Source organism: Myotis davidii, unplaced genomic scaffold (genome assembly GCF_000327345.1).
Source record: "Myotis davidii unplaced genomic scaffold, ASM32734v1 scaffold570, whole genome shotgun sequence".
Lineage (NCBI taxonomy): Eukaryota > Metazoa > Chordata > Mammalia > Chiroptera > Vespertilionidae > Myotis > Myotis davidii.
In genome coordinates, this window is record NW_006283631.1 from 1,774,920 (window position 1) to 1,785,872 (window position 10,953).

A 10,953-nucleotide genomic window follows, 5' to 3' on the forward strand; every position below is an offset into this window, starting at 1 on the left:
CTGCCGGCCTGATCACCCCTAACCGCCTCTGCTCAGCCCCTGCCACCATGACTTTGTCTGGAAGAACATCCAGAAGATGTCTGGAAGACATCCGGCCTAATTAGCATATTACCCTTTTATTAGTATAGATATTTGATTTTAAGTCTGTTAACAGAGACTCAAATCCCCTCAGTCACATAATTGCATGAGACAGTGACAGTGCTAGAGTGTGGCACCATCAGCTCAAATGCAAGAGTGGCGCCCAGGAGTGATGTAACTTTCTGGAATAGTAAACAGCTCTTGGTAAGTTTTGAAACATAGCACAATCATAACAAAGCATCTTACAGTCTTTCCTAAATTCATGCAGTAGCTGTGCCTCACGAAATGTCAATGCGTGTTAAAGCTGTGAAACAAATACTTATATGAAAATAGAGTTAGATGGTTAGGTATAGATGATGCAAATCATTTTTTCACCTATATAATTTCCAGGGGGCATTGAGAGGATATGCAGGGCTGGTCTTTGTGCCACAGAATTCTCCCACACATGGCAGGGCATCTTGCACCCTTCCCCTTCTCTCTGATGCCCCTCAATCACTGTGACATTTGCCACTGCCCCACCTTCCTCCCCCACAACTTTCCAAAACACCCTCTGGTGTGGTTAACAACTTTTCTGGAGAACCAGTAGCTTAGGTGAATTATGTACCTTGGGTTGTACATAATGCCCTGGGGAACAAAATCAGGGTTTTGTAGGCAAGGAGGATGGGGCACAGACAGGGGCAGGCAAATAATGTCATGTCTGCCACAGGGAGTGAGTGGAAGGGAGCTCAGGCAAGTCCCCTCTAAAACCACTTTCTGTGGAGGAAGAGAAGCTGGAGGTTGGGAGGGGGAGGGAGGACCTGAGGAAAGATGTGAAATCTCAATCCCACCCATGCCGGAGTCTATCTGTGGCATCACTCCCAGCTCCGAGCAGGAGCAGATGGCAACTCTCAATATGAAGCAGGTTCCTACAGAAGGTGGTGCTGGCCTAGGAAGGAGAAGAAGGCTCCTTGGACCTTGGGCTGGACAGCAAACTCAGGAAAGGAACTTCTGCACGAGACAGTGCTGCCAAAAATCTGCCTCCGGCCATCAGCCCGTCTACGTCCCACTTGAAACCAGACCTCCAACCTGGAAAAGCAGGACTACAGAAAACCTAAACTCCTTTTCCTTACTTGGCCTGTGGGATTTGACCAGGGATCCACATGGTTGCTGCAATAATCTATCTTCCCTTCCAATACTGGACACAGGGACAGTCCCTCTGCATGAAGAAAAACCACTGGACATAGGAAAAGATTTTCTTTTTTCTTTAAGACAAAAGAAGGACATAACCCGAGAAAGCAGAGCAAAAATGCTTCCTTCAAAAGTATTACAGTGGGGCCTTGACTTACACGAGTGTCCCAGCTAACGAGTTTTTCGAGTTATGAGCCGTCTCTCGGCCGATTCTTTGCTTTGAGTTGTGAGCTAAAATTCGGGTTACGAGCCAGCTTCAGATACCCAACCGCTACTTGGCGCAGTGAACGTCACAGTGAACGCCACAACAGCAGCCCAGCATCACGTGTCTCACTCGTTCACTTTTTGATTTGACATACGAGTAATTTGACTTACGAGCTCCGTCACGGAATGAATTAAACTCGTAAGTCAAGGCCCCACTGTACTTCAAGCCTTTTAGGAAGCCTTAACCCATCTCTAATTTGTATCCTCAGAGAGCCTAACGCACATTGTCCCCAAGGCACAGGAGCACAGTGGGCAGGAGTGGTTTACAGATAAGATGATCACCACATTTGGAAATGCTGCGAAGGCTGGGGCATGGCTGATACTAAGTTAGAGCAAGAAGACAATTGAGACAAGAACGACAGAGAAGAGAGAAGCCGTGGTGCACAAATCCAGTTATGAGATAGAGACTTGCAGAATGAGAAAACAGCAAGCACAGGGATTAGAGCTGAATGGAAAGTTCCTGATCTTTCTTCTCTATACTTTTTGCTTTGCTTTCTTTTCCTTTGAATTTTCATGGAATGTGCTACTTACAAACTTAGAAAACCATGAACTAGAAAAAGCATACCATTGAGATAAGAAAATATGTTTAGAGGCCCTATTTTTTTTTTCACCTTTTGGAAGAGAAAATCAGAGAGAGCTAGAAGGGATCCCGGGCTGAAGGCCAGAAGTGGCCAAGTATGACTATACTTTTCAACTGCAGGTGAGCCTGGGCTCCAAGAGAAAGGTCTTCATGTGTTGACCTGCTTGCTTTCAGCTTCCCTTCACATCTGGGGGAGGCAGAGCCAGTTTCCGTGCCTGGGGTCCTTCTCCTGAGCAGCCTTTCACTCAGTCCATGTGTCTCATTGGTTGGGGCTCACAGAAGGGTTCCAACCTTGTAAGGTTGAGCTCTAGAACCCTCTTGCACAGCCACAGCCTGAGCCAGGAGTCTGGGGCTGTGAGCTCCTGGGGTTACAGAGGAAAGGGTTGGAGGTCAGATGCCTGGGTGAGTCTGACTTTTATGCAGTGAAAGCTCTAGACCTTCTGTCCCCGGGGAGACCTGGCTTCATGGCTGGTCTTCAGGTATTTTGGTCACAAGGTGAGGGCTCAATGCAACTCCCACAACTGGAGAAGCAGCTTGGGTCACTTGCCCTGTTGATGGGGTGTACGTGAAAGGAAGAGTTTCATATTGCATGAACTCCTAGTAGGTCACAGTTTCCTTTTAAGTGGAGTTCATGGGACATTTCATTTTCTCACAACTGTCAATGAAAACCACATTACACACATACAATCTCCCTTGCACCTCCCAAATGAGCACTTGCTCTGTGGAACGTAGCCTCTTAGAGGAAGCGGAGACATTGATATTTTAAAGTGAACAACATGGACTGCTTTTTTCATACTTGGATATGAAACAAGTCAAAGGTGGCCAACAATCATTTAGCATTTCAATCTTTTTCTTCGGCATAAGCTGTAGGCATATCTTAACAGTTGAAAATATCAGCATGTTGCAAATTCTGAAAAAAAGTTTTTATTGTGCCCTCAGTCTTAATAATAATTCACCTGGGTATAGAATTCTGTCCATCCGCTGATGAGTGGGTAACCAAAATGTGCTATATCCATAAAATGGAGTACTATTTGTCAATGAAAAGAAATGAAGTACTGATACATGCTACAGTATTGGTTGAACGTTGGAAACATGCTAAGTGAAAGAAGCCATTCACAAAGGAGCACATATTGTATGACTCCATTTATTTTAAAAGTCTAAGATGGGCAAATCTATAAAGACAGAAAGGAGGTTAATAGTAGCTTAGGACTGAGGAGGGGAGAGGAGAAGTGGTGGGCATGGGTTATCTTCTTAGGCTAAAGAAATGTTCTAAAATTGACGGTGGTGAGAGTGCATAACTGTGTGAATATATTAACAGCCAATGAATTGTACCCTTTAAATGGTTAAATTGTATATTAATTATCCTATATAATAAAAGGCTAATATGCAAATCAACCAAACGGCGGCCACTATGATGTGCACTGACCACCAGGGGGCAGATGCTCAATGCAGGAACTTCCCCCTGGTGGTCAGTGCACTCCCACAGGGGGAGTGCTGCTCAGCCAGAAGCCTCTCCTGCCTCCGTGGCAGCGCTAAGGATGTCCAACTGACGGTTCATCCTCCCAAGGGCTCCCAGACTGCGAGAGGGCACAGGCTGGACTGAGGACCCCCCCCACCCCCGTGCACGAATTTCATGCACCAGGCCTCTAGTATCTCAATAAAACTGTTAACAAGACAAGCAGCACAGGCAGTCCCTCTTTTCTGGGCATGTGCCTACATTTAGGACACTGCTTTCATCTCCTCCTCTCTATGGCTCTCAGATTCCTGGCTCCCTGCTTCTGCTTTTAAGTCTCACTTTTGTTGTCCTATTTTTAATCTCCTTTCAAAATTAAACCTAGCTTTTGTTTAACTCCCTGCTCTGCTTGTTCTGTTAGTTTTGGTGAGCCTGCCAATCTTGGGGGAGGAACCCCTCTTCCATCTCCAACCCTCTGGATCCTCACCGGCAGGATTAACCGTGATCTTGCATGGCAGATGGGGAATTCAACAGACAGGCTCACAGCTCTCTTCCTCGGTGGGTTTTCCTTGGACAACCATGGGTGCTAGGTTATTTATCATTGGTGCCACCACCTTCTGTGAGCACTGTGCTTCCCAAAGCATCATTCCCACTCACAACGGCACTTACTTTTCACAGCAATCCTAGGAAGTGGATACAGTGAGTATTGTCATCTTTGTTTTATAGGTGAGGAAACCAAGCTCAGACATGCTGACTTGATCCAAGTCACACATTGGGTCATATAACTCAGATCTCCTGATTCCAGCTCCATTATTCTTTCCATTGATTCAGGACTCTCCAGCATGAAATTCTACTTCAGGATAAACCCTTTACTCTGAATAAATTGGTGTCTTTGATCTCTGCCCTTCCACCGTATTTATCTTTAAAAATATTTTTATTGACTTCAGAGAGGAAAGGAAAGGGAGAGAGAGAGAGAGATAGAAACATCAATGATGAGAGAGAATCATTGATCAGCTGCTTCCTGCACACCCTCTATGGGGGATCGAGCCCACAACCCAGCCATGTGCCCTGACATGAAATGGAACCATGACCTCCTGGTTCATAGGTGGATGATCAACCACTGAGCCATGCAAGTCAGGCCCTTCCACTGTATTTATTGAGCTACTACTTTGTGTCAGACACTGCTAGGTACTAGAGATACATTTGCAAAATAGACATGGCCCCAGCCCTACAGACCATCAGACAAAGTAGACATGCCTACCTCCTTACCTTTGCTCATATATATCTCCACTGCTACCTCAGGCCCCTGCCTACCATCACCACTACTACCACACAGTTGACAAGAGTGGCACAACTTTGTCTCCTTTCCACCAGGTCAATGACTATCTAACCTTGAAGGCTCCCTCCCTAGGATAACACTCCTTCCTGATAGTGCACAATCTCTAGGGATGTTACTCTGCTTTCCTTTGGTGTTACAAATAGGTTTTAGCTGAAGGAAACCATGAGCTGAGCGTCCCTCCCCAACCACACTCAGAAAAGGGAAAATAAATCATCATCTGAGCTCTGAAGGACTCAGAGCAGAGGTATGCAAAGTCATCATAAACACATAGAGTGGCTCCAGGGTAGCCCAACTGCTAATAACTTGATCAAATGTACTAAGTTATCTAATGAAAAAAGCATCATTAAGAGGAGCTGATCAGCCATGGAAATGAGTAAAAGGGCAGTCCCCAGAGGAAACACTACCGGTGTCTACTCAAACACTATTCAGGAAAGGGGCTTGCCTAACCAGTGTGGGGACAGGAATAAGTACAGTAGAGGTGGTTCAGTGGGCTGCACAAATCTCCTGGCACCCAGCCTTTGACTCGTGTCACTCCACCCCTTGCCCTGTGGCCATACTGCCAGATAGACCCCCAGCTGTCTCTGGAGAAGAAAGGGCTGCCCAGGCCAGCCCACCTTTTAGTTCTTTTTCTCATCAGAAATTAATAAATGAACATGTGGCTTTGTACATTAGCTCCTTGTGACCATGAGTCAACTTTCAGTCAAATCTAGGACCTTTCGAAAACTGAGTGTCTAACCCACGAAGGCTGGGTTGCCAAGAAATATGACACCCTAAGGTAAGTGACAAACCCAATTCCTTCAAACTCTTAAACCTAATAATAAATGCTGGTTGGTTGGTTGGTTGGTTGGTATGTTACCCTGAACAGCGATTTCAACCAGTGTGCTGCAAGAATTTTTTAAAACATGCAATATATAACTACTTAGTCAGGGACATTAGTCTATTTTCCCTTAGATTATAAAAAAAAATGACAACAGCCAACACAACAATAGCCATTCAGTGTGAATGAATCAAAATTATACCTATTTTTTTGCCAAATGGGCAATTAAATCTTTTTGTTGTGTGCCGCAGAATTTTATTAAGTAGTTGAGGTGTGCCATGGGATGAAAAAGGTTGAACATTGCTGCTCTGGAAGGAAGACTTAGAGAAAAATCAGGCTCCACCCTTGCTTGCCAGGGGCCTAAGCAGCTCTGTGATTTTAGTTGCTATTGATGTTGCCTTTGTTCCTGTAAAACCGTGTGAGTAAGGCTATTGCATTTGACCAGGGAAACCTGGGAAGGAGGATCATTTGAGCAAATATGCATTTTCAAATATCTTTAGATGCAAGTATATCTGGTGGGAATGTCTTTGCTTAGTATTTGATGTTATTTTCAAAGGCTGACCTTCCTGAATTCACTGTAAAGCTTCAACTTCTGGAACTTCAACAAGAAGTCCCTTGTAGATGTGGACTATCCACAAAAGTCCCTGTCTCGCTGGTATATGGCTCATTGGCACAGAGGTACGATAAAGTTGTTTTGTTTTTTAAAGTTTTTTTTAATGGTGACTTATCTAAATTTTGTTACTTATTTGACCTTGTATGTTTTATCAAAGTTCATTTAAACTCTGACACCTCATTTATTGGAAGAAGAATACCCATTTTAGTCCTAAATAGTATTCTGCCATCGGTCACCTTGAACGAGAAACTGGCCTTTCGATGACAGAGCTCTGTGCAGAAGCAGGGAGGTATACTCTAGGGGCTATGATAAGTAATGAGTTGCTTACATTTAGGTCTCTTCTAATTTAAGAAATAAATAAATTTGGTAACACAAGGGTATCTGTGTTTTTAGGCACAGACTAAATTGGGAAGAACAGTGAAGATTAAAGGAAACTTTAGAATTTTTTATACTATATACTGTGTTCTAGAAGGAAAAAAATAGTATCAGGTTGAGGTAAATTAACTTAATTCTATTATCTAGATTGTGTTCACGGGTAGATTCTTCCTTCCATTTGTTGACTAATTGAATATAAACCCCATTAAAGGACATTGGATTCATTTTTCATTTGAATGAAAGGGAGCTCAATTTCCTACCAGAAATGGCCTGCTGAGAATACAAACACACCACTCAACGTGCTCAAAATTTGCAATGGGAAAGCCAGGGATGCCAAATCTCATGACAGATGTGTATGTCTGCACACACACACACACACACACACACACGATGAGTTAAATTTTAAAATATTAACATTATGAAATAAATTAGTTGTCAGGTCCTTATAATTATCTTATTGTGAATTACAGACCCTCATAACAGGGAAGTCTAATTTCAGAGTTCCCTTTTTCCCTCCTAGCAAGTGGCTTAGGATATGCTTAGGAAATAAACAGTCTAAATAGTGATTACTAAATTTCGAACATCTGCAGATTTTTTGGCAAAAAAAATAGCAAATTAAAAAACATATTGTAACATAAAAGCTAAAAAGTTAGGATTTTAATTGGGAGTATATTTGAACAGGTAAAATCCTAGTCTAAACATTGGTACATTTGACTTTTAATCTGAAATCAAGCCCTTATGGATTATACTATCACTTTCCATCCTATGTTCTTTAATTTAATCTTACTTTTTATGTAAGATTGTTACAGAAAAAAAATGTTTCCTCCATTCTCCCATGAAAGTTAAGCGTATGTCTTCTTTAAAAAGCAAGACTGTTCAGTCGGCATGGCCCAGTGGTTGAATGTCAACCTATGAACCAGGAGGTCATGGTTCGAATCCTGGTCAGGGCACATGCCCAGGTTGTGGGCTAGGTCCCCCGTGTAGGGCTTGCAGAAGGCAGCTGATCAACAATCCTCTATCATCATTGATGTTTCTATCTCTCTCTCTCTCTTTCTTCCTCTCTGAAATCAATGAAAATATATATTAAAAAAAGTCATAAAAATGTCTGATTTGGAAACACAATTATCTAAGACTCCCATGCAAAGTCCTCCTGGATCCTTCCTCCCCCAGTCAAACAAATTAAAGAGTTTCTACTCTACAGTGCTTGCTGAGATCTCATGTAGTCCCAGTCCTGTACTTTAATTTACTCCTGGTAAGTCATCCAAATCAGTATACGTGAGTGAAGAATCTCTGGGTATCAGATATAGCAATTGGTAGAGTTGTGGGATTCGGGTAGGCAGGATAATACAGCAGTCTGAACTGTTTCCCCCATTGTTCTAGCCCTGATCTATGGGGAAGCTGGGGCTCCTAATCTGAAGGTTGAGTGGCAACTTCTGGTCCAAACCCAAAGGGCTCCTCTGCAACCCCCTGACATCCATGCCATTTGTTCCAGACCTGGCCTGTCTTGAACTCCTGGGTCTTTGGGTTTTTCCTAGCCAGAACCTTCATTTCCAAAAGTTCCTGGTCTTCTTAGTCCAGTTTCTCAGGAGTATTTGCTCCTTTTTAAAAATTTTATTCTTTATCAATTAAAGTATTACATATGTCTCCTTTTCCCCCCATTGATCTCTCCCCGGCCACTCCCATCCCCCAGCACATGCCCCATCTTTGTTCCTTTTTAACTCAATCTTCACAAATAAGATTTTGGGAATCATGTCATATGCTAAGATGAAGGAAAGAGAATAGCCCCCTTTGGGCTCAGAGGTACTGGCAGATGTATCCTTCCTTCCTCTCTCTTTCTAGAAGAGGAAGGGAAGGTTTGGTAGGTGGGTAGGAATTTTACTTGGAAAATTAAAGATATGCCCTGACTGGTTTGGCTCAGTGGATAGAACGTCGACCTGCGGACTGAAAGGTCCCAGGTTTGATTCCGGTCAAGGGCATGTACCTTGGTTGCGGGCACATCCCCAGTAGAGGGTGTGCAAGAGGCAGCTGATCGATGTTTCTAACTCTCTATCCCTCTCTCTTCCTCTCTGTAAAAAATCAATAAAATATATATAAAACAACAACAACAATAAAAATAAAGATAATATGAAAGCTAATTAGGCATTTTTGGTGAACTCTTTGGAGACTTCTTGCCAAGGATCATGGCAGATTATAATTTCATGGGGAGTGTAGGGTCTCTCTGATGGATGGCTCAAATAGGAAGAAGCCAACAATAGCCTACTTAGGTCCTGAGTCCCAGAAATGAAGAGTGCCTCCAAGTTTCCTTCTTAATGGTTTCACCCACTCCCTGAGCCTGGAGGAGGGGCAAGGATCTTGGGAAAAGTCTGGCCCTGGGATTGATTTTTTCAGAATCCTGAGCCATTATGTGCAGTGCTAGAAAGAAAGAAATCCTAGGCAGTATAGGGGAGGAAAAATTTTTCTTGACCCTCTTGGGGTTGCTGGCTGAGTCTGAAGATGAAACTAACAAAGACAAATTAACAGGAGAAAAGCATACACATTAACTTAATATAGGTTTTATGGGACAAAGGAGCTTCATAAGGAAATAAAGAACCAACAAAACAGTTGGACTTGAGTGTTTTAGGCTAGCTTGGTGAACAGTGCATAGTCATGGAGAAATATGATCATCAAGGAGTATGAGGTAAGAGGGAAAACTTATCAAGATCTGTTTGTTAGGATTCTTCTCAGTGTCCCTTTGTCTTTGGAGGTTAGGATGCTCCTTTTCTCCAGTATAGGGAGGATACCTCTTATGTGAGGGTTATGAGGCCATTTTTAGGGGAAAATGCTGGGGGAGTTGGGGATTGGTTGGGAGGATGTGATATTCCTTCTTGTTTTCTCCATTTTCTCCAACTCCTTCAGCTTTAAATATTCAATACGCCAAGAGGTAGTGTGTTCTGAGTCAGCAGTGATGACTTGCACTGGCTGATGGTCTGCAGAATGATCAATTCTGTCCCTGAATCCCTTGGCTTCTCCTGACTGTCAATGGAATGATCCTCTAAATGAAGTCCCGTTAGGCATTCACTACTTCTCATTGTCCAGACCACCATCACCATTCAAATGCCTGTTGTCATCTATCCTGGCATGCCATCTGAACTGTGAGTCCAGAATTCCACGAGAACAATTTCTGTCTCTTTTGCCAGAGGTAGAGGGAAAGCTGACCGCTAGTATGGTGTTCCTAGAGCCAGCCCCAGCTATCTCCCAGCTCACCTAACCCCCAACCTCCTGTGTGTGTGTGTGGGGGGGGGGGGGGCAGGACGACTTTATTTTGGACTTTTCATTTCCATTCAATATGGGTATTCACTTTCCTTCCCACATGGAATGTTGGGAAACACTGTCAGCAGACCCTCAGTTCTCTGTGACCAGGCCCATGGAAGGCTGTAGGGTGAGGCCATCACTCCAATCCAGCTGTTCTCACTGAGCCATGGCCACAGACTCCCCTAGGAGGACACTCTTCTCACCTTCCATCTACAAAACCCTTGACCTCATGTTTGTGGGGCCTCTTATGCAGCACCCCTGAAGGTGTCTGGGCACACCAGCGAGTCATGGGGGCGGGAGGGCATGTGGTCATGACAACCCCTCAGCCAGTTTTCACCTCGCTGAGCAGGCAAATGAGTCTTACAGTAAGCTTAATAGCATTTACGCTTCAGTTCCTTTGGATTCTGTGTAACTGCTGAGGCACCAGAGATGGAATAGATAGCACATTTCAAGTTTCCAACAGATTTATAGGAAGGGTGCCTGCAGACTCTTGAGCTCCTTATCCACTTCAAGGGCATATAAAGGATGGAAGGGAATAGAGACCAGAGGGAGGTGGGGAAGTGAATTTTTGGAAACATATTGGTGATTCCATGAGAGTCTGATCCCAGCCAAGGGGCAAGGATTGTTCCCACCCCAAACCCAATGCCAGGGGCCTCAGGAGAGCTAGACGGAGTCTCACAGTTGGGTCACAATGGTCTGGGATCAACTCTGGCCTGACAAGCGAGCCCCGACATTGCGGGGAGGGCTGCCAACAAACAGCTTCGGTGGTGAGCAAGGGAGGGCTTTTTATGCTGGGACCAAACGTCACTCACAGACGTTGTCAGGCCAAGAACAGGTGTTTCCTGTACACCAAAAGTAGGTCACCGCATGGGATCATCTTTAGTCCTACCCCAGACATCCACCAAGGGGCAAACAGAGCTTACTGGGTTTCTAAGGGCTGGCATCCTAGGTCAGATACCAGAGGAATTGAGTTGAA